This window comes from Strigops habroptila, chromosome 10, assembly GCF_004027225.2.
Source record: "Strigops habroptila isolate Jane chromosome 10, bStrHab1.2.pri, whole genome shotgun sequence".
Classification (NCBI taxonomy): Eukaryota; Metazoa; Chordata; class Aves; order Psittaciformes; family Psittacidae; genus Strigops; species Strigops habroptila.
The window spans coordinates 26,600,951-26,627,896 of record NC_046359.1 but is presented as its reverse complement, the minus strand read 5'-3'; the positions used below and the strand labels follow the sequence as shown (position 1 = coordinate 26,627,896).

Below are 26,946 nucleotides of genomic sequence, written 5' to 3'. Positions count from 1 at the left end.
GATACACTTCATCTCCCATGACATTCGGTTACAAGAGACGCACTGTCTCTGAAAAACTTCCTTTTAAGGTCCCACTCTAACTCCCCTCATCATGCAGTCAGCAGCAGCATGTTAACTTGTTTTTCTTGGTGCGAAAGCTTCTAATATGTGACTACAGCAGAGATGAAAAGCAATGATAAATATTCAAAGACAATCCATGTGATTAGCACATGTAATCCATAAGAGAAGAACAGTAATAGTTATTAAATATAGATGGTTTACTCGCTGTGTCATCAATAAACTTGTGATTTGTGAATCCGTGAGATTTTTCAGGTGATGAATCATTCATTATTTTATTTACTTTCTTGTATAGTGAAATAGAATGGCAAGAGGAAGAGATTTGAGCTGATGCCACAAACATCTTATTTGCCAAGATGTCTTCCTGTACTCCTTAGTTTAGGAAATAAAAGTTTAAGAGTCTAGTCCCTGTAAAACTACTAGCCATACCTGGTAAAGTGCTGTGTGGGCTTTTCTGGTTTGTACAAAGCAGCAAGGCTTTGAGGGTACAGTAAATGATTATCCAGTGACAGTAAGTTGCTCATTGCTTTTAGTAGTAAGCATGCACTTAAAGGCGATCAACCAGTACAATTTCCTGTTTGTCTACAACAGCCCATTTAGATCTAGCTTAAGCTGAGACTATAAGCTGACTTCAGTGCTCTTACCAATGATGCTACATTCTGGCTGTGGAAGAGGAATTGGGAAAAATGCAGAGAAGGGCAGCCTGATGTATGTATGGAGCAGTTTTTTGCACAAAGAATGATTGAATAGCCTTTTTACACCTCAGCTTGGAAGGGACTTACTCTGGGTTGATATGATAAAAATATATAAGACTATGAAAGATACTTGTCTCTTCTAACACAAGCTTTAGAGGACAACAGGTTAAACTGGCAAGTGACTGGTCTAGATCAAGAGAAATAAAGCATTTCTTCACTTGGGATTGTAACAATACTGTGAAATCCTTTTCTGCAGGATGCAGAGATTGCTAAATGTTTGCACTGAGTTACAGACCTATAGGGATGGATATACCATAGGCACCACAATTCAGATTTGTTCAGGCTGATTTGGCTCAGAACACCAATTCCTATGGTCTTCATGGCACAGCCTGATGTAGTGTTTGGCTGAGCCCACAGCTGTATTTCAGCAGGGTGCAAAGAGGTGCTAATTAGTCAGTGCTTACAAGTGCGGGTAGAAACAATGATCTTCTACTAGGATGTTGAGACAGAGCTTCACTGCTGCATTTACTAGGTTATTAGCACTCCTGATTTGGAAATGATGCTGATACAATCACGATCTCTGGCTTGAGTAATTCAGATATTTTTTATAGTGTCTCACTCCTTGTTGGGTGAAAATTGTTCCATCTGCACCTTGAGCTTCTTGACGGTTGCAGTGGTTGGCTGCACTGGTGGAAGCATTAGGAGGTTTGCTGCTGAACTCTGGCAACTGGAGCAGGTAGACATTCACCCACTTCTTGGGAAAAACAAAAGTTGTATTACAGGTCTCTAAGCTGAAAAGAGGAGAAAGAGTATTTGGTTTCTATCTTGAGAAACTGTTTATCTGAAAGTCTGTGATATCTTCTGGGATGTACAGAAGAGCAGCCTCTAGGAAGGCTGTGGTTCCCACTGGTGTAGTAGTCTGAGCTCCTGAATATAGGCCTTAATCCCTGTAACAACTTAGAAGGTATGGCAAGTAGAGGAAGCTTTTTCAAGTTGACATCTGACTGATGAACAGATATGGTTTCTATAACCTGTGTTGCTTTAATTTGGATTTTGAGTGTGCATCTAGTCTCTGACTGACTGGAGTTTTAAATGGGCTGAATAATTCACTGGCACCTGTCTTTCATCTCCAGAGAACTTTTTGTTGTTGCTGTTGGAGGATCCTTCTTTAGAAAGACTTTTCAGACAGAAAAGAATAAGGGGAAGGCTCTAAACCAAGAGAAGAAAGAATAGGGGAGACTAAAGGACTGGCAAAGAGATAACTGTTGTCAGGACCTGTAGTTCACTTCTTTCTTGAGGCTGACATGTCTTGTTTTATTTAATTTTTTTAGCTGAGAGCTGTAAACAGGCTTCTCAAGACTCAGTGCATAAGAACATCAGAAGGCTGGCATGCGTATATAAAAGAACCATGCTAAATGTGGTAGAAGTAATGTAATGTACTAAAATATGTCTTTATTTCCTGTAATTTCATGGAGTAATTTTCCTTAGGCTGAGTTTTTAGTACCTTTTTCTTAGGTGTTGTTGAGCTACTCTGAAAACATAAGGAAAGCCTGAGGTATTTTATGAAATGGCTGAGTCCCGGAAGGGATTCATAAGCCAAAGTTCTCCGTCCTCTTCTGTGTGTTTTCAATACTGGCTAAATAAATAGGTTTAAGTTGGGGGACTGTCTGCTTGCATAGACATTGACCATCGTGTTTTGACCTGGAATATAAGAAAGATTGACTGAATTGCCTTTCTTCCTGGGATTACTACATTAATTTCTACCCTGCTGAGATCTCTCTCTTTTTTTTTTTTTTTTTTTTTTTTTAATTACCAGAATCTTTAGATTTGTGTAATGTGGTAGGATAAAGCAAAACCTGCCTCCAAGAGAAAATGACATTGATTCTTTTTCTAATACAACCATTTACAGAAGCACTAATGTGTCCTAGGAAACATGAAGGCTCTGTTTTGGTTTTAGAAATTGTTCTACCAAGTTATCAGATATGATTTTTTTTCCTCTTGTTCTTTGCCTGTTCAATTTTTCAAGAACTAGCTTCAGGCTGAGCATAAAGAAAAGATTTCCTGACAGGCAGATTCATTAGGCTGTGGCATAGTCTCCTAAGGGAGCTGATAGAAACTTTGTCACTTGGGATTTTAAAAGTAGCTTGGGGTTTTAGGGGGAGCTAAACCTTTTTAAATGTACCACATGAGGATAAAAAAAGTATTAGTAGAGAAAGGATGGACTAACTGGCTTGATAAGGCTATCTTTTTATGTCTAGTTTCTATAGATATTTGCACAGAAACATGAACATTGCTAATTAACTGCTCATCTGCTTCATGTGCTTATGGCTTACCAGCTATAGTCAAATCCCATCTGTCACTTGAGGACAACTAAGTGGGCTGAGAAGCATCATTTTGTGACTGCACCTGGCCAGGAGGAGGTATTCCAGATTGACAACATAGGAAGCAGGAGACACCTAGAAGAGGAAGGGGGGATGCTGTGTCTTTTCAATAGGCAATGGCAAGTAGCTGTAAATGCATTCATATAAAGCAAAACAAAATTGTTCTGGGGTGGTGCCGATAGAAGCATATAAAACTCGTAAATGTGCTTCCAGTATCAATAAAAGAGCTGTGCATTTTTCTTCAGACAACTAAGGTTTTTGACTCCAATTTTGTTTGAGATTTGTCACTGTCACTAAAGACAGGAGAACATGTTTGGATATTTCAAGAGCTGACCAAAACCAAATAAATGGCATGAAGGATGTTGGAGATGAGGAAGAAATGTATCCATACTATCAAGTGAGGCCTAAAGCTAGGAATTAGGTAGTGGCTCTGCAGTGTAGGTATATAAAATGTGTCTTGGATCTATTTAGATGCTGTCCTGGGGGCTACCCAACTGCATTACAAAATAATGGGGCCAAATTTTCCATGGTGCTGTCATGACTCACACTTTGTGCATTCTCATTCAGGTTTCTCTTGCTATCTGCTGCCTATGGCTTCCAATGCAAAGGTCCTTTCATTTGAGTCAGAAAATATCTGATGAATAATTATATTTGTCTCTAAACACAATGTTTTCTCAGAACTCTTCATGTGGTGTCAGTGGCTTTTTAAAGGCCATTTTCAAAGTTTACAGCAGTATCCTCTGGTAATGAGGTAATGATATTGCCTCAATTATGTGCTGCAAGGGAAGATGAAGGCTCAAACTGCCATTCAGCTTCAGAATTACTGCTGTAATTTTAAAAGTATCTGCCCTCCCTTTCATTTTAAGCAAAATCATCCCACCCATTTGTCAAGATAATGCCATCCCTGGCCAAGAAGGGCCCCTCCTTGCAATGATAGCTTCCTTCAGAGGGATGACATTAACAGCCTTGTTTCGTAACACCTGAATTCAGATAGCTTAAGTCATCCCAATGCTACCGTTTTTTTGGCTGTTATTCACCATATCTGTCTATTATGCATGACCAGGAGACTGAAAGAAGAGCCATCAACCTTTGTGCTGATACTTCCCAGCAAATATTTTATTTATATATGTGCATTTTATCTATAAAAAGGTGTATGTGGAGGAGAGACTTGCTTCTTAGTGAGGGGAGGGGAGGGAAGGACTACAACTTTTCCTGGAAGCAGATATTACAAATCCTGGCATGGTGACAAATTGCTGTGGGTTCTGGAGTGCCTCCCGGCAAGGCTGCGCTGTCTGCAGCCCCTGGCTGGTATTTGCAGGCTGGGAACATCAGTACAGCTCTGTGGTGTATGTACCCTACTTCTCCTTTATTTGTGAGAGCACAGACAAATGTCTGCCTTCTCTGCTCCTCCTTGCCAAGTCTCACATGGGTGAAGTTTCAAATGAATCCACCTCTGGTTTGTATAGCAGGGGGCTATAAGATGGTTGTGAAGAAACAGTAGGAAATACTAAGTCTTGCTGAAGATAAGCATTCAGAAATCATTACTCTGAACACCAAATGAGATAAGCTTGTGTGGCATAATCTACATTTTGTAAAGCTGTTTAGTTTTAGGCTTCCTTCTCCAGTTTCTGGATTATTATGGACCACCTTTTTAAAAACGAATTAAAAAATCCCAAAAAGGTCTTCCCTAACCACATGACTCCAGGAACTGGCAAAGTAAAATCCCCCTTTTTTGAATCTTGCAGCAAATGCAGAAATTAGCAACTCTTGAGTCCTTACTCAGGGTTGTCTGTTTCCCATGCAGCTATATTAAGGCATTAATATATACCTTAATATATAATATTATAATATAATGTATAAAAGCTGTATTAAGTTTGATATTATTTTCTCTTTGTGCATTTCAAGCCAAAGACAGTTTCTTATAAAAATGCTATGCGGGGTTTTGTGGTGTTTCTTGTTTGGTTTTTATAACCTTTTTTAAAAAACAGATTACATAAGCTAATAGCAGGAGGGGTTGGTTGTTTTTCTCCATAGTGTTTTAAATATACTTTTTTTTAAATAACTGCTTAAGTATTCTGAGAGCTAGAAACTTGAACATCAGTGTACCTGTTAGTTCAGGAAAGACAGAAAATAAAATGGATTCTTGTAGAGAGACAAACTGATTTGTATAACCCTGCTGATCAAGAAAAGAAGGATGAAATAAAAGCCAGCAACATAAAAGGGAGAAAAAGAACTTAAAATACTTTCATTCCTTCCTATGTAAAAGGATTAGTGTAAGGAACATAGGAGAAAATTTTAGACAGAGGTTTATTTAATTTGGGCTCTTCTCAATTTAAAGGACCTACCTGAAGAGATTCTCTCAACTACAAAACTTAGATGTAAAATAAATACAAAAAAATTTAGACATGCTCCTTTTAGCCTGTACATCACTTCTCATTTAGAATTAATATTGATACTAGCTCTTGGGTTTTGTAAAAGTTCAAGACCTGTAAAAGCTCCTGAAAATTGTTATTAAAACAGTTGTTTTAATTGTCATAACTTATCTTCCTGTAGGTTGCTGATATCTCATGAAGGATTTGGTTGCTGTAGAGAAGCCAAGTTTCCAAATTAAAAAATTCTTTTTTCCTCCCTCCTTCCCCCCAAATTTTAACCAAGCTCTAAGGCCTTTCATTGCCCTGAATGAGGGATGATGAGTCATATGTGTTTTAAAATTTTATTTCTTTCATTTTGTTCTCCCCCTAATACAGAGATTCTATCGAGACAAAAATCACACTTTGATGTTTGTATCTGGCACAAGCATAGCCAACAGCCTGAGATAAAGTAATGAATAACGGGAGAATATTCCATTTTGGCAAACTAGATACCCACTTTCTAATGACTGTGATTACACTTTTCTTACCCCTTCCTTTTCTCACTAACATGACAGCAAGCACATTTCCTTCAAAAAACACATTTTGAGCCTGTCAGAGATAATCATTTAAGGTCAGATTTTTCAAATGTGCTCAGCATACTGAATGCAGATGGGGTGCTAAGTACTTCAGGCTTTTGTGGGTTGTTTTCCAGTTTTCTGTGTGGTTTTTTTTTTGTTTCTTATGATCATGCAATAGGAATTCTGAGTAAGTTTAAGAATTTGGCTTCTATGTAAATGCCTCAAGTCTGTGATAGTTGGTTCTTTATAACTTTTTCTTATTTTGGAAAAAGCACCTTGCTTGTGGGAGTTTCAGGCATTCTCCCAACTGGCCAAATCCTGCTTTCATTGCAATCAGTAACAAAGTATTAATTTAAGCTGAAAGTAATCTGATGTGGACATTCAGTCCTGCTTGCCGTCTTGACTGTAGGTATGTGTTTAGGAATAAACTTCATCTGAGCTCACAAAGAACCAAACCTGTGCCTTAACACAGGTCAAAGCACTTTGCTTCTGTGCTGTAGGTGGATCAGGCACATGTGGTACCAAGTGACTTGCATCTTAACTTGCCAACAGGTGTACCAATTGTGGCTTTTCCCTAAACCTACAGCAGATATTTGGGGTTTAGATACCTGTATAGAGGTGTTTTGTGTACAATCCTATAGGATTGGTGAGGAGAAATACATTTTCTGTTCTGCTCAGCTACAGTATAGGAAGCACTTACTAAGGTAGATATCTATAGAATGCCTGATGAATCATGTCCTAGAACTGCCTGGGTCTTTTGATTCATCTACAGAGGTCACCAGATGACTAGCTAATATGTGAATGTCTATATTTCAAGCCTCAAAGCTAAGCTCAAAACCACTGCTGAATATAGTTGTCATCATAGATAGAAAACATAGTGGTCATTCAGCGTGCAAAAGCTCTTCCTCTCTATCTTAACTTTGCATCCCTACCTTATTTTTGCCGCGGTGGTTTCACTTGGGAAAAACAATTCGATGTTTATTCCTTCTGAAATCTTTACCTACAGCTCTGATGCTGCATAGCTGTACACTCCGCTATGGCCATTTCCCCTTAAAATTGTATTTTTTCATTGTGGGACAGTTTGTCCCTGAGATTGTTTCAGTACCACAGACACAGAAATGGAGTGGTGATTCATTCTCTAAGACATCGTGTATTTTGTATTGTATCCATCTGTGATATGATGATACCCTTCTTCATTTGATTATGTTCCTTGAACTCTCTAGGTGCTAATTAGGAAATCCTTTGCTTAGCTTTTTTTGCAAGCTTTTGTGTTGTTGGTACCACTATTACTCATGGAGACAATGAGCAGAAGGACGTATTTGGTCTGTTTGTTTTTTTTGTTTTTCTCTATTTATGAAATTATTTTTATTTGTAACAAATGAACCTAGGGTAGAAGAAACCAGATCCTAGCACATCAGTGCCTTCTGGCTTTATTATTGTAGGAGGAATACATTTTTCCTTGACATAGCACAAGCCAATATAAATCTGTGTATTTTTTTCCCCACCTCTTCTACCTGTAGTCTTAGAGCATATGCTGAGGATGCAACCCATAGTAGAGGATCAGTGTAAAGCATCTGTTGCAAATTATCCAACTGAGATTGATCGATTTTTTTCATCTTGTGCATTAAACTCTCTTGGTTTGGATTTCAGCTTAGACCTCGACTGAATTTAAATAATGATACATGCCATGACTTAACCTGCTACAGAGCTCCTGAAATTTAATAGATCCAACCTTGACAATTAATTGATATTTAGTCACAGGTTGACCTTATGCCTTCCTAATAAACCTCCAGGAAACTAATAGGTTAACATACAAAGAAGCCTTCTGAAACATATCCTGTGGATTAGGCTTCCAGGAGTGACTGGCACTGAAGCTTGCAGCCTTCCTGTGCTTGAAGGTGTCTTGTCCTGGAACAACTTGTGCTTCTGAGGTTTGTAGAGATCCTTCTAGGATTGTTTAAATAGGATTTATAGCCAAGCAGTAAACCAAACTAACAGTAAAAATTCTCAAATTATGGTGCTAGGCAATCTTCTAAGCTGTACTGCAAATGTAATCACTTTCACTTAAGAGTCCTGATTTACTGTTTCTGAAAGAAGCCCTGTACTGTGGTGGTATTTTAGTCAACTTATTTTGTTGTGGCAATAACTGAGATGCACCTAGTTTTCTTCCTGTATATCTCTTGATATTTACTGCTATTAGAAATGAATCTCATTAGTTCAACAAAGTTAGCAAGGTAAGAGAGTAGGAAATCCACCTGCAACCATACCATTGGGAGGAAGGGATAAAGGCTCTTTATAAGCCAACCAAGTGAAATGGATGGAGTTTTTCTCAGCCCAGTTGGAATGTTGAATACTTGACTGGTAAGATAATTTGAGAGTTCAAAATCTGTTTCTATTCCTATTGGAAATGTAAAAAAAGTAATTTCTAACCAATTCCATGAAGTAATTGTAGATGGATCAGAAAAGGGGATGCTGATATGGGTAGCAAGAGGTTCTTCTCTAGCCGTACAAGGCAATCTCAGAATATATAAGGTATCAGAACTCTTGTGAGTGTTTTGTTTGATTTATTTCTGTGTGGAATGAAAAGTTAGGAATGTGAAACTTTCTTTCCCAGCACTTTGACTCTTTGTCTGCGTTTTCCCTTCCCAAAAGGGACAAGGTGACCTGAATCTATGCTGGGTTTCAACGTTGTGTTATAATACTGCAAAGCCTGATGAATAGGCAACTGCAGTTTGTTTACAGAGTCTTGGCACAGAAAGTCACTAGGACTTTGAAATTCAGCTAAGACCCATACAGTGAATAGCAGATCTGTGCAAGCATCTTAAGCATTGTTGCAAACTATAGTGTAAGGAACCAAGAGTCCCATTTTTCTTGAGATTATGGGTACTCTTTGTGTTTCTGGCTTTCTGTTAATCAAGAAACCTGCAGTTAGATGTTTGTTCACAGTGAAAAGAAAAGCTTATTCCTTGGGGGACCATTGAATCTGGGGAAAGTATGCAGATTCAAACAATGCTGCAGGCAAATACATAATCTCACCTGCTGCAGGGGCTCTCTCAAAGTCAGCAAAATAAGAGCTCTCACACTGCAGGAGGTCTCTGCCTCCATCATCACAAGAGAAGTGAAGCAAGGTAGGCACACAGCCAGGCTTTCTCCCTTATTCTGCGCCTTAACAGAAACATGAACACAGATGGTTGTCATAACCACTGAGTTGCAGGGAAGGAGAGGCCTGAGAAGATGTCATTAACATAATTTTTGCTTCTAACCTGCCTTGCAGTGGGTGCTTTGTTCTTTTTCTGGTCTTCAATTTGTTGTTAGCAGAGACTTCCTTGGGTTCCAGCAGGTGCTTTTGATTTCTGTAATACATGTCCTCTTTTACATTGTCTTGTGCTGCTGTGCCTATACCAAGGTAAATGAAGAGTAAATCCTTTATAGGTGACTATGTGACAAGCACAAGACAGAAGTGAAGTTGCCTGTTCTAATCTTGTGACTGAGGTGGAATTTGAGGTTTGTATGATGTATAACAAAAGATTTCATGCAGTGTTCAGAGTTTCACTATTTGTTGCCACAGATCACTGTGACAAAGACAGTTTAATTCTGCATCTTCTTTTGTCACTTAGATTCATAGTTTGTGATGAGGACCAGGAAAAATAGTCAGTCCTATTACAATACTGCTATTTGGTCATCTGTTTACAATGCCTACAAAGAAAGACCTTCATTTGAATTGGAGAACGGTGACAAAATGATGAAGAGTGTAGTGGAGGCCTTTTAGGTTAGAATTATGTTTATATTGAAAAATCCATAATCAGGAATAATTTTTTTCTAAAACTGCATACTGTGAAGAGAGACACATGATTCACAGCCATGACCATTTAAAATAATAAACACTCTCTAGGATAGAACTGTCCTTCTCAGTGCATTTCACTTTCCCATTAGAAGCGGTATTGAAAAGGTTGCTTTAAGTACAGCAAATGTTTGCTTAACACCCATGTAGCACTGTTCCAGGATGTTTAACACTGGAGATCTAATATATAAATTGTTCCACCAGTTTCTGCTTGGTTTTGTTTCACAAAGGAACAAGAAAAGGAGTACAGGCTCAGAGGACAGATAAAATGGTCTACCTCTCCTCTTAAACCTCATTTGAGTAAGCCTAAGCCTTCGGTTATGACTCCACAATGGTTGAATAAGTATTTCCTTTCCCAGAGTCCCAGCAGGTGTCCTACTTGCTGACAGCAATTCCTGAATCTCGGTGAGCAGATAATTTGAGCTAAAGCATACGTTGTCCCCTCATTTGGGGTTCAGAAGGTGAGGAGGTGCTAAGTATTTTCTGAGGTGTTTCTGATATATGGGTTTCCCTGAGGTTGTGGACATTGATTACAGAAGTGAGTCAGAGTCCGTGGGAAAGGACAGTTCTGCTAGATAAACCTCTGCAGTGTGATTTCACTGCAGGTCAAAGATAGCCTCTGTTAGAAAGAAGAAATTTTATTGACTTTCAAGGAGACCCTCAGAGTTAAGGGGCAGGGCAAAAGGCAACAGCCCTATTAGTGGGCTAGAAACTGTTTTACCCCATAGAGCAAGTAGTTTCAGGCATCTTTCTGTGGCTTCCATGAGAAAAGGTAGGATTACCAGAATTGGGATGTGTTCAGGTGGGATGTGACAGCCTGCATTCAAACCCCTGTTCCTCTTGATCCAGGAACATGAACTTCTGTATCCCACCTTCCAGCTAGGTGCTGTAATCTCCTGGCTGCTCTGGTATTTGCTCTTACTCACTTCTGCTGCACATGCACCTTTGAAAACAGGCTGATGGCCAGGTGAGAGCAAGTGAATGAGCATGGCCCAGTGGGGCATCTGAGTTGCAAGAAGTGCTTTTCTTAGAACATCTGAGTTGGGAAGAGCAGAGACCAGGTCTCCTGCCTTTGGTAAAGGACAGTCTGGACCAGCAGGTAACAAAAGGGCTCTGGTTTTCTTCCATCTCTGTGGTTTTGAATAGAATAAGTTGAGGGACATGTTTCTCTGTTTTATGAGTAGCCTCTTTCAAAAGAAACAGACTTTCTAGCTAATCCCTCATCAAGTCCAGCTATTGAGAGGAAATTTAACTGATCTGGGTGGCATAGGCAGCTGAAAGTTGTCCCATGTGAGATGTTAGAGCAAATTTAAGTACCTTCTGTTTGAAGTGGCACCCGCCACCTTGAAAAAATGACATGTTTGCAAAAAGATTTAAATGAACCCAGAAATTATTGAAAAGAAAAAAATCATATCAGGTTTAATGAAATATTCAGGCCTACCTCCTCCATCTTCTTTTTCTTCTTTCCCCCCCCCCCCCCCCCCCTTTTTGCTGGTATCCCTCCACCCCAAAAACTCAGTTGGAAAAATCTCATTGCACACCAGAAATGCTTTAGAGGAAAAAATAATAACTAATGGAAGGGAAATTAAAACATCAAATCCAGGAACCTATTATCTACTCAGCTGTAGCTATGTAATCACACTGTAGATGTTTGACTGTCATTTCCATGCCTTTATAGCAAGAGTCAATCTTCTTTCCATAACTAAAAATGAAACTGATGCTATCAGAAGTTCCAGATTTGACAAATCTGGAATCTACAGATTCTTGAAGAAGAGCACTGTAGATAAGATCTGAAATTATATGTCCTTACATAAGAGAGATATTTATCTCGGAGTCCTAACCATATCAATGTGGCTTTCTGCTGCAGTGCAGTACTACTTGGAACAAAGAAGATTTTCTTGTGGCATAAACTTTGGTTCACTGCGAACAGTAAGGATTCATTCTGAAATCACCTTCTTGGCGTTCATTTCTTTAATATGGAAAACATTTTCCAGGCTTCTCTGGGTGTATTTAGTCAACTAATAGGCATTATAAAATCCTCGGCTCATCTTTCCTGCCTGACGAGCAGAGGGAAATGGATGGGAAGTGGATTAGAGGATTTTTTTTCCCCAAGTGCTACAAAGAGCACAACTTAACCTAATTAGCTGGAAGATGTGTGTTCTTGGAAATGAAGGTGTCACATTGGGGGTAATCAATATTGGCTGCCTAGAGCCTCTCCGGGGCGGGGGGAGGGGGAAAAAGAAGAAACAAAAAAATAAAACCCCAACCAAACAAAAATATTAAAAGAAAATTAAAAAAAAAAAGTCTTGCTCTGCTCCTTGGAAAAACATTTTGCTATTAACTAAAGCAAATGCTGCACAAACTTCTAGCAACTAGGGCTTTTATTGTTATTTGACAGATGGATGTGCTTGTTTTTAATGGTCTTGTTTTGCCTCGATTATCTGCATCATGTCATTTTTGCCTGAGCACAACAAAGCTAGCGAGTATGTTGGCACATTTCAATGTGGACTACCTGTCAGTAGGAATATGCTTGCAAACGATAATATTACAGCTGGAGTTAGCATATTTTTTATGGCTTGAGTGAAGCACAGGATTGCTTTCTGGGCCCTGTGAACTTATTAGTTTCTACAGTCAGGGTCTTAAGAAGACAGGAGCTCCTTGTTCCTAGCATCCTCCTAGGGACAAGCAGTGCCAGGCCTGTCAATGACTGAGTGCCAGCTTCCTGTCATTAATGGATCCCTCCTAGTTGTCACTGCAACCTGCTTAGCGAGAATCTAGGTTGGTGGTGTTTGGGTTTTTTGCTTGTGTTTTTTAAAGAATTGAGACCAGTCTCAGGTTTCTGGACATAATTCCTTTGCTTAGAGATGCGGCACCTGTTTATGTCCATGTGCTATATTTTGTGCTGTGGGTTTTGCTGTGTTAGCCAGTAGCATTCTCAGGGCTTGCTTTAGGCACAAGCAGACAACCGGGGGTGGGGGAACAACAAAGCAGCTTGTGATTCTCCCTGCTGTTTTGCCTGTGTTTAGGAGACTGGAAAGCTGAGCCTGAGGGAGGACTTATGGAAAAGAGGCAGTAGTTACTGCTGCAGAAGAACAGCCACCATCCTTTTCCCTGGCAAACAGCAAATTTGGACCTCCAAGTCTCTCCTCTGTTTCTGTTGCTTATCTTGCTTCTTTTCATAGTTGGAGTTATGTATCGCTGTTAGAGGCTTAACTTTTCATCCCTGGGGAAGTGAAATTCTCCCTGCATTCCTCAAAAGCCTCGAGGTGGACTCATCTATCACTATACATCTGGATTCCTCTGCCCTGCTTACACAGCTATGTAGTTTCTGAGAGTTATGGGTACACTGGAGCAAATAATTTGCTTTCCCACATCCACTCACAGAAGACCGAATGCCTTTTTTTTCCCTCATGCAGCACCGAGCCCCTGTGAAAGCATCCATATTTCTATGTTCCCGCAACATCCATAGACTGACAGTGCCTTTACCCTGCTCTATCTCACCCTCTGTGCCCTCTGAATGGGCAGCACAGAAAAAGCTCTACAACATATGGGGAGGACATGGGTTTTGCACATACCTTGTGAACGCTGCCAATTGCACGCACAGTGGAGCTTTTCCATCCAAAGAGAACAAGGGAGGACTTAACGCTGTCTTAAATGTGAGTGCAGAAGTAGGCACAGGTGACTCCATAATACCATTCCCCCACTGCAGGAGCACAGCATGTCTGAGCAGCATGAAGGGAGCGATGACAGTGGCAGGACTCAAAGCACTGAACAGATGGATTTAGGAGCAGTGTGGGAGTCCCTCCAACCTGGAGCAGAGCAGCTGTTTCACAGTGTTTAAGCAGCACTGGACTGACTGGAGGAAGGGCCAGTCTCATGAAAAACTCAGAAGTTTGGCTAGCTTTCAGCATTTAACACTGTGGAGCTCAGCTGTAATTGGCACATGGGATCATGTTGTTGGTTCTCTGTCTGCTACCAAAGAAAGTGGCATGGATCCTCAGCAGCCCCTTTCATTACATTAGCACACAGGCAATGCTGAACTATCCAGCTCTTGGGCCAGCCTGGCTGCCTGCCACACACCTGCAGGCTGAGCCCTGGGTGCTGGGCTGGATTCCAGTGGATGGTTTTCCTTCTTATTGTGGGGTATGTTAATGTTGCTTTTAGTGTAGGTCTCTTATTTTATTTTATTTTTAACCTGTTATTAATTAGTAGATTTTTGGTGAAAATTAACTTCATCAGAGATGCTCTTTCCATTCAAGGTAAAAAGTTCCTTGCGAGTCTGCCAATGTTTGTACGGGGTAGCTGATGTTGGGGGCTGCCATAGCCTAGCCACTGCTGTGGGAAGGAGTTGTAGGAGAGATGTTCCTACATGTGTCTGTGGGCTCATCTTCATGACCAACATGTGGTTCTGATATTCTCTGAAGAGTCCTCCAGAGTGGGAGCCACAGTGTTCCTGTGGGATAATTGTGGTGGTAGTCTGAGGACCAGAAGCTGGGGAAGCTTCAAGGTTTGAATTGTGTATGGAGGCTTTTGGGGAAAGTATCATCAAAAGAGGTCTGTTGATTTGTCTCATCATATGAGAGCAACTTCTCCGACAGGCACAGCAGTTGACTCATATCAATAGGAAAACAGAGAAGCAGCTTTCAACAAGTTCCATGCAGCATTTCAGATTTCTTCAAAAAGTCCCTTGAGTTGTGTACTGGGAGGGAATGTTCCAGAGGTTCCCACATCACGAACTGTTGTTGGCATCAGTGGAGGAGTTTTAGCAGGCTTAATGTATAGATTGAAGAGGGTGTTCTTTGATTTGGTTTCTCCCATCAAGGGGCTTTCCAGAATGTAAATGCCTGATGGAAAAAGCACTAAGGTGTCCAACATGACATCTTGCCCAGGAGCTGGCAGCTCTGCTGGTGCAGCAGCTGACTCTTAGTGACAGGCTATGAATGGGTGAGAGGATTGTGTGTGCAAAAATGACAGTAACCCCTTTCCTGTTTCACTGTCACCTTTCTAGTGCCTCGTCTGTTGATGATAGTTATGTCTGAATACAGGCCTAATGTACCCCAATCTCAACTTTGTATTACATTTTGTATCACAATCTCAACTGGCTGTCTTCTACCCATCCTTCTAACATTTGTAATGCACATCTTGTCTACGCTGCAGTAACACTTTGTAGTTCCCTCTTTTTTGGTAACTACCATTTGTCCTTTCTATTGGGTCACAAATTCTTGAAACTAAATCTTTTTCCTTAACTGATTCTCCATGTCTCCTTTTCACTGTGTTTCTAAATTTCATCAGTAACCCTGTTAGTCTAAACCCGAAGTACCCCTGAGATCTGCCTTCTATTTCCTGTGAAAGTGTCATCTAGGTAGCCTCAGAGTGTCCACTGAAGTTTATAAGTTAAAAGAAACTTGTTGGGGCTCTGGAATACTCAGAGAAACTTGATGTGTTTCCTGGAGATGCTCAACTGTTCTATACAGTATTTCCCAGATGTTGTATTGCATTTTCCCTGTGGCATTCACAAAATCCTGTTTCAGTAATCGAAAGTTACAGAAATTGGAGCTTTATTATGTAATAACCTTGCTACTTGCTGTTTGCTCAGATGACTATGATCTGGTTACAAACATTATGTAAACATCTTTATAAACAAAAAATAATCAGTCTGTGGAGGAAGGAAGGTTAGAGTAGGACAAACTAAACACAAGAGAAAATAATATACCTGAGACTTATGAATTCATAAAATTCTGATTATTCCCAAATTTATGTTAAAACAGTGCACGTGGTGACTTCTTAACAACTATGAATTCTTGTCTTCTATGTTAAGCGAGGTACTTTGGCTGACATAAAGTGAGAGAAGCTTAATATCTGACTAATCTCTTATTAGTCAGATATTTAGTCAGATATACTTTATTCTCACTTGTCGGAATGATGGTCTCTTCTGCCTTTTATGTCTGTGATCTAAGATCCAGCCCTCCCCTGCAGATTATGGTTGGGTTTTTTGAAGTGACAAAATAAAAGACAGCAGCAGCAACAGAATAAAAGCAATTTTCGGGCTACTTCAGGGAGGGGTAAGGCACCTGTTTGTATCTCAGTTTGAGCATTTGGCTCTGAGCCACTGCATATTTCATGAGGCTATGAAGTGGTACATCACTAGCAGAAGTCTCAGCTTAAACATAAGAGTACCTGATGAAGACGTGGTGGTTTGATCACTCTGTAAGAAAGATCAACTTTTTTTTTTTTTTTAAACTTTCAGACAGAGGAAACAAGACATAATTTTGGGGATAATCAGAGCTGTTATCCATTGAAATAGGTGTTGGTGGCTGGGAAAGTTGCAAAGAAAGTCTCGGAGGTTTCAGTCCCACATAACCTGAATTTTTTTGATAAAGGAATGCGACGGGTTAGATCAACTAACCCTACATAAAGAAGCATATACTCTCAGCCTCTGTTGACAATGAAGGACTCCAGTTATTTCCAAGAGGTGACAAACACGCTGTTCTAATTGTGAAATGCACAAACATCCTAACAAATCAGTCAGGGACAACTGTATTTCTCTCCTCAGGTGATTAATAGAGTCAGTGAGCAACAAAGTTTGTATGTGCACAGGGCTGCTTTCTCATAGCTGTTTTTCAAAAGATCCATAAATCTGCAGATTATTTCTTCTGACACTCCTCTCTAGCCAACAGTCCTAACTTTATAGATCTGACTAGCTTTATCCAGCTTCTGCTCAGAGAAGTCTCTAAATCAACCTGTAAGGCAGACTTTAAAAAGGGAGAACATGATTTCTGTCCCCAGCTATATCCTTCCTCTGAGGGCACTTCGTACAAATTTTATTGGAAATTGCTCCTGGCAGTATGTACCACTTATTTTCCTTTAATCCTGTTTTCATCTCACCTCATAATGATTTCAGGAATGTTTTTAGTTTCCAAAGCCAAGGAAGCAGTTTCTTCTAGACAGCAATTGCATTTGCTGTTAAATAAAAAGAAATGCGCTTTTCTGGCTAAGCTCTATAAAGATGATTGTACAATCTGTACTGTACGCTTTGAAACTGCTGCAACAAGACGTGTACCATATGGTGCATGTGGCATCCCCTTACTTTGAGCATCTCCTTAGTCAGGCTTGCATAGTTGGTGATAAGTTCAGTTTTGAACAAGGAAAAATATGGGATATTTTTCTTTTTTTGGGAGGGGTGGGGGAAGGGTGTCTGTACATGCAATAAAAACAAGGGTGAGGAAATGCGACTTTTTCCTAACTTCAGCTAGTTCTCTCATCAGCTTTAAGTATATAAAAATCAGGAACTTCATTAGTTGAAAAACAGTCTGTTGAGCAGAGGGTTAAATGTAACATGATGTCGTGACAGGAAAATAAAATTTAAGTAAGATTGGGATTAGTTCCTTCTCCCCTCTGGCAAAAGCATATCCCATAAATATGTTGGAAATAGGCATAATGGGGAGGTGAAATGCAATGATCAGATGGCCTTTCTGGGTGAGAAGAAAATAGGAGACGTAGTATCCTTGGGAGACACTTCTGTACATTGTATTCTTCTCAGAAGCCACCTCAGAGTAAAACCCTAGGAGTGTGATACAGAAAAATCAAAATTAAAATTTCCTGTGCCTGTGTGCTCCTGAACCAGTGGCAGAGAGAAATCCATTTAGGCCATCACTGCTCTCAGGCAAAGATTAGGTTTTAACGTGTTGCCATACTTGCCTGATCTGTCCTAAATAGAAATAGCTAGTTCAGGGAAATTGCTGACCTGTATGGTCAGCTGATGCAAGGCACTGCTCTAGGCTTCCTGTTACCAGAGATACTGGTCATTGTGTGTTCCTGATAACGGATGTGCTCTCTGAAATGAACAAGTTGTAGACCATCTGAGCCTACAAAAGCTTGAGATGGCTTTTTTTCCTCTCTCTTTTACTGAGATGTCTTATTCTACATTTATTAAAGACAAAGTCCATCAAAAATGATATGCTTCTGCCACTTAAATGTGGGAAAAATCAGCATGAATCTTGTGCACTGCATTCAGAATAATGAATGATGTTTGCTATACCTTTAAACTAAAAGGCAAACCAAACTAATTATTTGCAAACAACTTGATATTGCTGTAGATTTTCTTATCATAATGAAAATAGCATTATATTGTATACCTGCAACAATGTAGTATCTCCATAGGCAGCTGTGGATCCATTTGGGCTATACTATCCTTTCTCTTTTTCTGATAGGCAAGTGTTTATGCCAGTCCTTTTGCAATCAGATTCCTGAAGACAAGCAAAAAGAAAACAAGGAACAGTCTTATGCCACCCTCTTCCGCCTATTTGTTGTTGTGGTTGTCAGGTATGTAGACTGAGGCATATGCTAGCCAAGAATACTGCTCTAGGGCTTGTTCGGCTCAAAATGACACTTGTTTGTTATTGCCAAGTCCATTGTAAAAGTTAATCTAAGAAGCCTGGAGCTCCTTGAAGTGTCTGTTTTGGCTTTGGTTCTGGAAACAAATAAGGGATTTATGTGGTGGTAGCTGGTTTGCTAAAATATGCTGTTGGTAGAGACTCAGTTTGGAGAATCTCCAAAGGCTTGTAGGTTTAATTTGGAGAAGCATCTGTTAAATTGAGTTTTCAAGGCCTGTGGTTGACAGCAACCTCAGTCAGAGCAGTCAGGCAGGTTAGGAATGAACTGCGTCAGTGGCATGTCTTGGGCAGAAGTCTAGAACCGGGGTAGAAGATTCTTGAGCTTACATTTTTGTAGTAGTCTATTCTGACATCCTAACATAGGATGAATCATGAGACCAAAAGGAATATGTTGATCCTAAACAGAGAGAACATCTTTTGTCAAGAGCCAAACTATGATCTTTTCCTACAGACTCTAAGTGCTACATATCCTGCATAGAATTTTCCATCAAGGACATGATGCTAAGCTGAGAAGGGGTGTATTGTGGAAAACAGAGGCATACTGGGGGCTGAAACTGCAACTGTTTATAGGGTGAATTGCATGAAAAGTAAGGGAACAGCAGCACCTGCTTGTTCATGTAGTGAACAAATCTAACCTGGAGTCCCATTACAGTTACACCATGAATATTGTCAGTGCCTTCCAAGTGTGTATTATATTAAACAGGAGAGAAAATTGCTCATTTTATAAGTTTGAAGAGAGGCATCAAGAACAGAGCATTAGAGTATTAAAAAAAGCAAAAGCTAAAATTTTTAAGCTTAAATTGACATTATTTTTGTATAAAAATAAATTTATATTGCAACGGCTGTGAAGAAAATAGACAATTATCTATGAGATATCACTAGTCTTATTAAAATGCGGGCACACATGAATTCCTTAAATTGTCGTTATCTGGAGTCTCCCAAAGCTCATGAGGGTTTCTCACTGCATGTTTTTGTGGTTTGGTTTTTGGTTTTTTTTTGTGGGCTGGGAAAGGAGAACATGCCTGAGCTAATGAAATATCTTTGCATACCATAATCAAAGGGGAAAAAAAAAAGTAATTGCATGTATATATATATATATATATGCATGCTCAGGTTAGAAATCAACAAACACTTGCTCATTTCTCTGCGCAGAATCAGGCTTTAATTCTCCACTGTTTTACTTCTCTTCATTTATCAATCCTCAAAGTAGATTTAAAATGCTATCGTGTTGATTTGACAACAACCTTTTTGCATTAACTTGCATTCGTGATGTTAAGCAAAGGAGAATCAGAACCTGAAATTTCCGAGTGTGTCAGTTCAGAAAACTGTCAGACAGGAATATGTGTCCTTCTGCTCCCATGTGGGAGTAGACTCGAAATACAAATCCCAAGTTGTACTCACACTGGGGATTGCTATCTTCCTGTGATGCACAAAGCCAGCTCAAGATCAAGGATCATTTCACTCTGAGGTGTGAATGAAAGTAATTTCACCAATAGTAAAATAGCTAGTCAGGGGCCACCAGAGAGCAAGATGATTCAAACCCATGTGTCCTCAAGAATACTCAATCATGTTTTGCAGGAGAGGCAAAAGACGATAATAAACCTTTGGGGATTGTGCCATGGCTTTCTTGTCCAAGAGTTTCAGAGTGTTATTTTCCTGATTTATAACACATATTGCAGCTCCTGAGAAAAGGGACACCATATGGCTGTCAGTGTTTACAAACGAGGTGTTAATAAGTTGTCAGTTACTTTCAGAAATGAAAGAGAATGAACTGGGTGTGGAGGGAGGAGTGACCTTGAGTTAATAGAGACTATTGTGACATACCATGCAGAGAATAATCCCATAGTTAATAACTACTTTGTTCTCATCCATGTCCCTTTTCATGTGCACCTTCTTTTATTATGCCAGTGCTCAAGTGCACATATGGCTGGAAGCAAGGAATTAGAAGTATAAATAACACTGACTTTAATTGAAATCCAACTGTGAATGCCTGGCCTCTATGATTAAACCTTTTATCACATGGAGTGTCCCACCACAGGTGCATTCATACTACTGAGAAAACTACTTAGCATAAAAACCCCCAAAAAACCAGCCAGCACATCTTTCTTTCAAATGTCCAAACTGAATTGTCTGAGAATTTCCTTGACATAGGCAGGTATTGTGGATTTAACATGCTCCTTGCATGTATGCAAAATCTTTCTGTATTCTCAATTCTGCTCAGATACTGGTGGCAAGTGCCCAACACTGCAAAGAGAAAGTGAGTGTGAGAGCTGACGCTGAGTATACTGAGGGTCAGCTGCCTGAGGGTTTTTAATCTCTATTAGTTTACTAATGTGGTTCCTAGGATTTCTAAGATCTAGCTTGGGCTAGATCTGGTTTAGGTCAGCTTCTGTCCTGCCTGCCTATAGTTGCCTAAGTATGCAGGCTTAATGTTGTATTTCTCCAGGCTCTCTGCCTCCAGCAAACTTTAGCACAAAGGCTTCATGAGTGGACTGCTGAGCTAGCAGTGTGACTCCTAGGGGGATTTAGCTGTGAGAATAGATAAACATTTGCCTGCAAATAGGGGCACTGCTTGTGCCATTCTTTACACAATGTATAGCAGAGCAAGACCTTGATTACCATGATAAAACCAGGGATGACAGTGATCACTTGGTGTGTAGACTGCCTGCAATGGCACTGAATTAATGTTTTCTGGGGAGGGAAGACTGGCTGTTGGTAAGCCTCAAATTTAGGAGTTTGGTTTGTTTATAACTCCATCTGGTAAGGGTTTTCCAAGCATTATCCAAGATTTACACCTCTGTAATGCAATAACTGGACTGAAAAAAACACTGTTCTTGACAACAAAGCCCAAGTATTTTGTCTAGTTCAGGTGGCTCACATCTGCAATGTGGTGGACTTCTCTTAAAAAGTGAGTGCTGATATGAGCTAGATGCTTGGTATTCCCTAAAGAAAATTATGTGGAGGAAAATCTCTGTGTCCAAGCTACACAAAAAGCTGATTGCTGCAGAGAACACAGGAAAATAACCTTAAACCAAGCTCCCAGTCCTGTGTTAGCAATGAATAACCCTGATAATGTATTTTAAATTACTTGGTGAAAGATATCTGGCTTCTGTCAAGGAGATTTATCAGCTAAGACAAGCCTTTGTGGAATGTTTTTGAAGTTAAGCTACGTAACTGACGCCAGTAAATACAACCCACCAAAAGGAGAGAAGGGCTCTGGGAGCCATTAGAAATATAAATTATTCGGTTTTACTGCAGCATTCAGCTGAAAGGCTCTTTCTTGATTTAAACAGATTCTTTGTTTCCCCCTTCGTTGTCCACAGTGTTTGCACTTGTCCTGCCAAATGTCCAAAGGCAGTTAGGCCAGGTAAATCAACCAGTTGGTTTGTATTGCTCTTAACCAACCCGATCATATTTCTAGTGCTGCAGTAAATGTGCCAAATGAATATGGCACTGTGTAGAATTTGGGATTAGAAATCTTACTTGAGGGCTATAAACGCTGGTAAAAGGAGAAGCTTGAAACTGGTGGCACTAGTTCTTCATCTACGTGAGCTAACAAGCACCATAAAAGCTGTTCTATCCTTCATGTAGCACCTAAGGTTTTGAACCTAAACGTTTTGAGCCTAAATTGTTAGGGCTTTCTAAGTCTTACAAGTTTTTTACCATATTAAAGTTGCTAGAAAGGAGCATGTGTTCCGTGAAGAACGTCCTTGGCATTTGAAAGTGGAGAATTGAATAGGCTGAATTATAGAAAGAAGTAGATTAGGTTTTCACACCACATCCTTCTTGCAGAAAGAATTCCCCAAAGCCCTTTTCAAATCAGCAGGTTCCATCCCAGGGGAGGACAGGATGAGGGCTCACCCTTTGCAGCTTACACCAGGATTTTCTCTAATGTCTCACTATCAGCTTCACTGAGATTGTCTTTGCTTCGAAGCTGGGTAAGAGAAAGCAGAATTCTGAATGGACTACGCAGGTGAAAACAACCGCTCTGATGTACTCTACAGTGGTTCTACGCGGCTGGGGGTGTATGAAAGCTGTTTTACTGGCAAGGGGGATGTTGGCCAAGGCACCGTGGTTACATAGTAGCGCCATGGGACCATTAGGTTCCACAAGAGCAGATGCTGTGCATTTTGAATTGCTGTTGTCTCTAAGGGATAATGCTGCCAACGGTGCTGTACCTCCACACAGTGGTTGTCGCTCAGCAGTCAGACTTTGCTAGCTATTCTGAAGTTCCACTGTAAATCAGTGTCTCCTCTCTATTTCATGACATCAGATCCTAATGGTTCAATGTCATCCTGATATAAATGAGAGAAAGACTTTGTCTTATAAAAAGCTTGGTAAACATGAGAACACGCACACTGTGGGGAATGATCCTGTGTTGCTGAACCCTGGACTTCTCAAGACACTACGTATGTCTGTTCTGCTTTGGGCTTATTCCAATACCTATGAAATAATTCAGCTTGAGTGGAACTTTCTATCTTTGTGCCCATCAGTACATACAGGGTTAAAGATAAAAAACAAAGAAAAGACATGGTTCATGTTGTACTATAAAGGAAATTTTTCCAACTCATTAGACTTGTGGGCAGCTCATCAAAATTATTGAAGAAGACTTTAAAAACAAAAACCGAACCAAAACAAAAAAAACCAAAATCCCACACACAAAGAGAAAAAAAAAAAAAGAGCAAAAAACAACTCCCAAAACCCCTGAAAAACAAACACCAAACAACCCCCAAAAAACAAACCCTGGGATTTTATCAAACATGAGGTCAGAGGGGGTAGAACATGTTTAGGTTATGTCAGAATGAAAATTTATTTAAAGATTTCTGATGTGTTTACATCAGGGTAAGAATAAATCAAGATAATGTACAAAGATGGGGTCTGACCCCATTGCGCACTGCAGTCTTCTTGGGTCTTGTCAACCTGCAGGATTTCAGTCTATACAGCAGATGGGCCTGAGCAAATCAAAGCTGTCTTGTGACATGTACTCCTGCCCTTCATGGGTCCTCAAAACGTCCTTGAAACCCCTCATTCTCAAACCCAGTTACAAGCTGTGGTATATTAGATATTATAAAAAAGATTCATGAGTCCACTGGCACAGGAATTGTATCTTGGTAAGGGAGTATTCTTAACAGAAACAATGTCTCTGCTTTGAAGGTGATCCAGTTTGTTGTCTCACCTTGTGTAGAGGTGACCAGCACCTTGTGGCACTGTGCAACTCCATTGTCATGATACTACCTGCAAAATGAATTTTACATGTGTGTATAAATTGCTGCCAAACTATCTCAATTTTAGAGTCACAATCGTGTTAAGAAACAAAAGAACAAATAGAATGGGATTTTAAGCATGTTTCAACAGCAGGCATTAATTATTATTGTTTGCTTCCTTTAAAACTGCACATAAATTCTAGATGAATTTTGTTATGTTAGATTTAACTTCAATATTGTCAGTAAATTTGGGCAATCTTACTTGACCTTATTGTCTAGGGGTGAGGAAAATGTGGGAAATAGATGAAGCAGGGTGAGTGGACTACCTGCATGTTTGGGGTTTTTTGGGGGGGTTGTTTTAGTGTTGGGGTTTTTTTGATTTGTGGGGTTTTTTGTTAGTTTATTTGGTTTGTCTGTTTGTTTTTGAGAATAAATGGATTTTCTTTTTCCCCTCCCAGTTTCTGTTGAAAACATGGCTGCTTTACCTATGCGAATTAGGTCCTGTCAACACTAGGAAGTTTTGCTTTTTAACTGTGCTGATATCATTAAACTGGCAAACAACTGTAGCGTGAATACAGTTATTACCAATGTAAAAGCGCTTGTGTCAGTATATCTTATTCCAGTTCAGCAGGAGAAATAAGTTACACCCCCATGAATCACCTTATGTTATTCCGGCTATATCTGTGTTAGGGCTTTTATTGCAGCACTTCACTGACAGTCAGGCTTATAAGCTCCCTTTCTACCCTGACAGTGAATCAGGATGTGCCAGTAGGCACTTGCCTGTGTTTCAGTTTTCCCTGAGCAAGCAAAAGGTAATTATGAGATCTTGTGAGATAAAAAAGTTGGATTTTTCTCTCCTTGGAAAGAATAAAATGCTTTCAACCTCAGAAAGTAAACACACAATTTCAGCTAAAAAGCTTTGTTTGAATCCCAAACATTTAAATTCATAATTCTTCTTTTGTCTCTTCAGAGATGCTTAGGTTGTTTATGTTGCCAATCTAACACCCTCTTTGAGACTCACCTTCCAACTACCAGTCCTTCCTCTTATGGACATGGCCCATTGCTGATGTCCTTGTCAAAGGGCAAAGGTAGCCAGGTGGTGAATGCAGCTCTTAAGGGAGGACTGGAAAGCCATGAAGGTACTTGCATGTGAAAAAAACATATTTGCCATTCAAAAGTTCTTTACAAAACCATTGGGTTCTTGTTCTCAATAAAAATTTCCCAAGAAAAGGACACTTTGGGGAAAGAAAAAAAAATAAAAATCCCCAAATACACTCTTTCCTTGGTTGAAGACCCAATTTTCCTCTCTTCTTTAGAAGAAACATTATAGGAGAAAAGACACTGATGAACCTAATTTCCTTCTTTTGGCAAAAAGGGTGGAATTAAAAAATTAAAAGCAGCATTAAGGAACTAAGTAGTGTCATGAGCAGTGACTGAGACCATTCCCCTCTTACAGGGAAATATCTATGAACTTTCTTTACAGTGCTTTTCACCACAGTAGCTAAGATGAAAATGTAAATATGGAGCTTCAGGAAGTCATTTTAAGAGGCTGCTGGAGAATTTGTTTTAAAAGCAAAGCACTTTAAACGTTACTTGAAATTAACACACAGCTGAAAAGTATAAATCCAGATGACTGCTTGACCTATCAGATTTCCTATTCTCTTGATTCTGAGGTTTTGCGCTTTTCAAAGACAAAAAGAATTGTGCTAAAAGACACTAACAGAAGAGATAGCAGGGAGAAGGCTGTATTTCTCTGGCCACAAGTAGAAGTTCAGATTTCATGCCACACCAGAGTGCTTTTTAGACTTTTTTACAATGTTGTTTTTAGTGTTTGTGAATTGGAGCCTTTTCTCTTTGCCTTGAAATATGTTTATGGTAATATTATAAATGTTAAAAGGTAACGTTCAAAGCATCTAAAACACATTGTGCACTAAATTCATTGCAATTAGAGTTTCTTGAGTCAGATTACTGATGTAATTGATGTGGCTTTTTGAAGTGAATATTTATTTATTTATTTATTTATGCCTCTGTCCCTTTAGTTGCATGTCTGGGTTCTGATGCAGTATGAGGATATAACAAAGCATCTATAACTTTCACAGCCTAGGTAGAAGCAGAAAAAAATTCACAATATTAGGAAACCTTTTCTGATTTGGTAGGATCCTTATTTACATTTTGTATTTTCAAGATTTTGGGACAGAAACTTGAGGTTTGCATGCTTGCATGAAGAGAGCACCCATGTCTTTCGAAGTGGAGACATTCCTAGTTACAATCTCATCAAATTACAGATGGGTTGAACGCTGATTATCCAAACCTTGTTTTTTTATTTTCATGATGGAGTGTCACCATGGTATTACCAGGCTCAATAGTTTGGAAAGTCAGGATTTGATTGCCTTCATTTTCATCCAGCTCCGCCTTGGCAATCAAGTGTTCACAGATGGTTCGACTGCAATCAGTCCTCTGGGAGGCTGTGCCCCCAGTTCGTCCAGTAGCAGGGCTTGCCTCCAAGTCTGAGCATTAGGGAGTGGAATCCCATGCAGTCTTTTGCTGTACAGCCTGTGACATGGATCTTATTTGCTGCTTTCTAGCCCTGGTTCCCTCTCCTGAGTGCTTCGCCCTTGCCAATTTTCATAGCATGATCATTTTAATGTCTGCCCTCTGCTAGTTCATGCTGTTACCCTGCCCTGCTCAACTTTACTCCTGGTCCTTATGTCCAAATTCCTGCACAGCTTCGTGCTTCTGAGATCATGTGCTGGCCTTGCTCCAGCCCTTCAAATTTTTTTCCCTTGCTTTTACAGGGATTCCCATGCTCCTTGATTTTTGACCCTGTTTCCGTCTTAATCTTCAAACTGGAACTGCCCTCTTCCTGACCCAGGCCATACCCTGGCCACTAACCATGCTTTATGCCAAGCACGGTGGTTTGCTATGGCTTTTGTCTTCTCTGTGTTCTTGGTTTGTATTTGGTTTAAATTTAATACGTGGATCTACCCTGCTTTCACTCTAAGCGGGCCCAACTGAAGTTTGCAATTTTCCACTTCCTCATAAAGAAAAAGTTTACCAAAGTAAAAGTGTTCACCTCCATTAGCCTTGATCAGAAGAGCATCTGGGCCACAAGGAGCTAGCTTGCCATTTACTCACCACTGATCCCTGCAGTCAGACTAAAGGATTTGCTGTACCCTCTTTCGTTCAGCTACTGGCCATTCTGTTGCCCATTTCTGTACTTCAGTTTTATGCCCTTATATGACATGTGGGATGATCCTGCAGACAGGCAATTTATGATAAAGGATCTCGCAGTGCATTTCAAATTGTTCCTGTCCCCAAGATACATTTTCCAGACAGCTGGTTGAACGTGCAGAGGCTTATAACTCAGTATCTTCCATCAGTGTCTTATGCACATTAGGATTGTCAAGAGGATTTTGTCAGGACTATTTGCAGAAGGAGTGGGCTAA

The 26,946-nt window shown here is 39.9% G+C and overlaps 1 protein-coding gene across 2 annotated transcripts in view; it reads left to right on the top strand.

The window, feature by feature from the left end:
- Window positions 1-26,946, top strand: part of LRFN2 (leucine rich repeat and fibronectin type III domain containing 2) — a 159,880-nt gene that overhangs the window by 12,976 nt on the left and 119,958 nt on the right. The window contains exon 1 of one of the 2 annotated variants that reach the window (XM_030500007.1): window positions 18,161-18,225. The exons of the other annotated variant lie outside the window; for it this stretch is intronic. The gene's annotated coding sequence lies outside the window, so the exon portion shown is untranslated. Of the gene's footprint in view, window positions 1-18,160; window positions 18,226-26,946 lie in introns of those variants that run through there. 2 annotated transcript variants of the gene reach the window in all.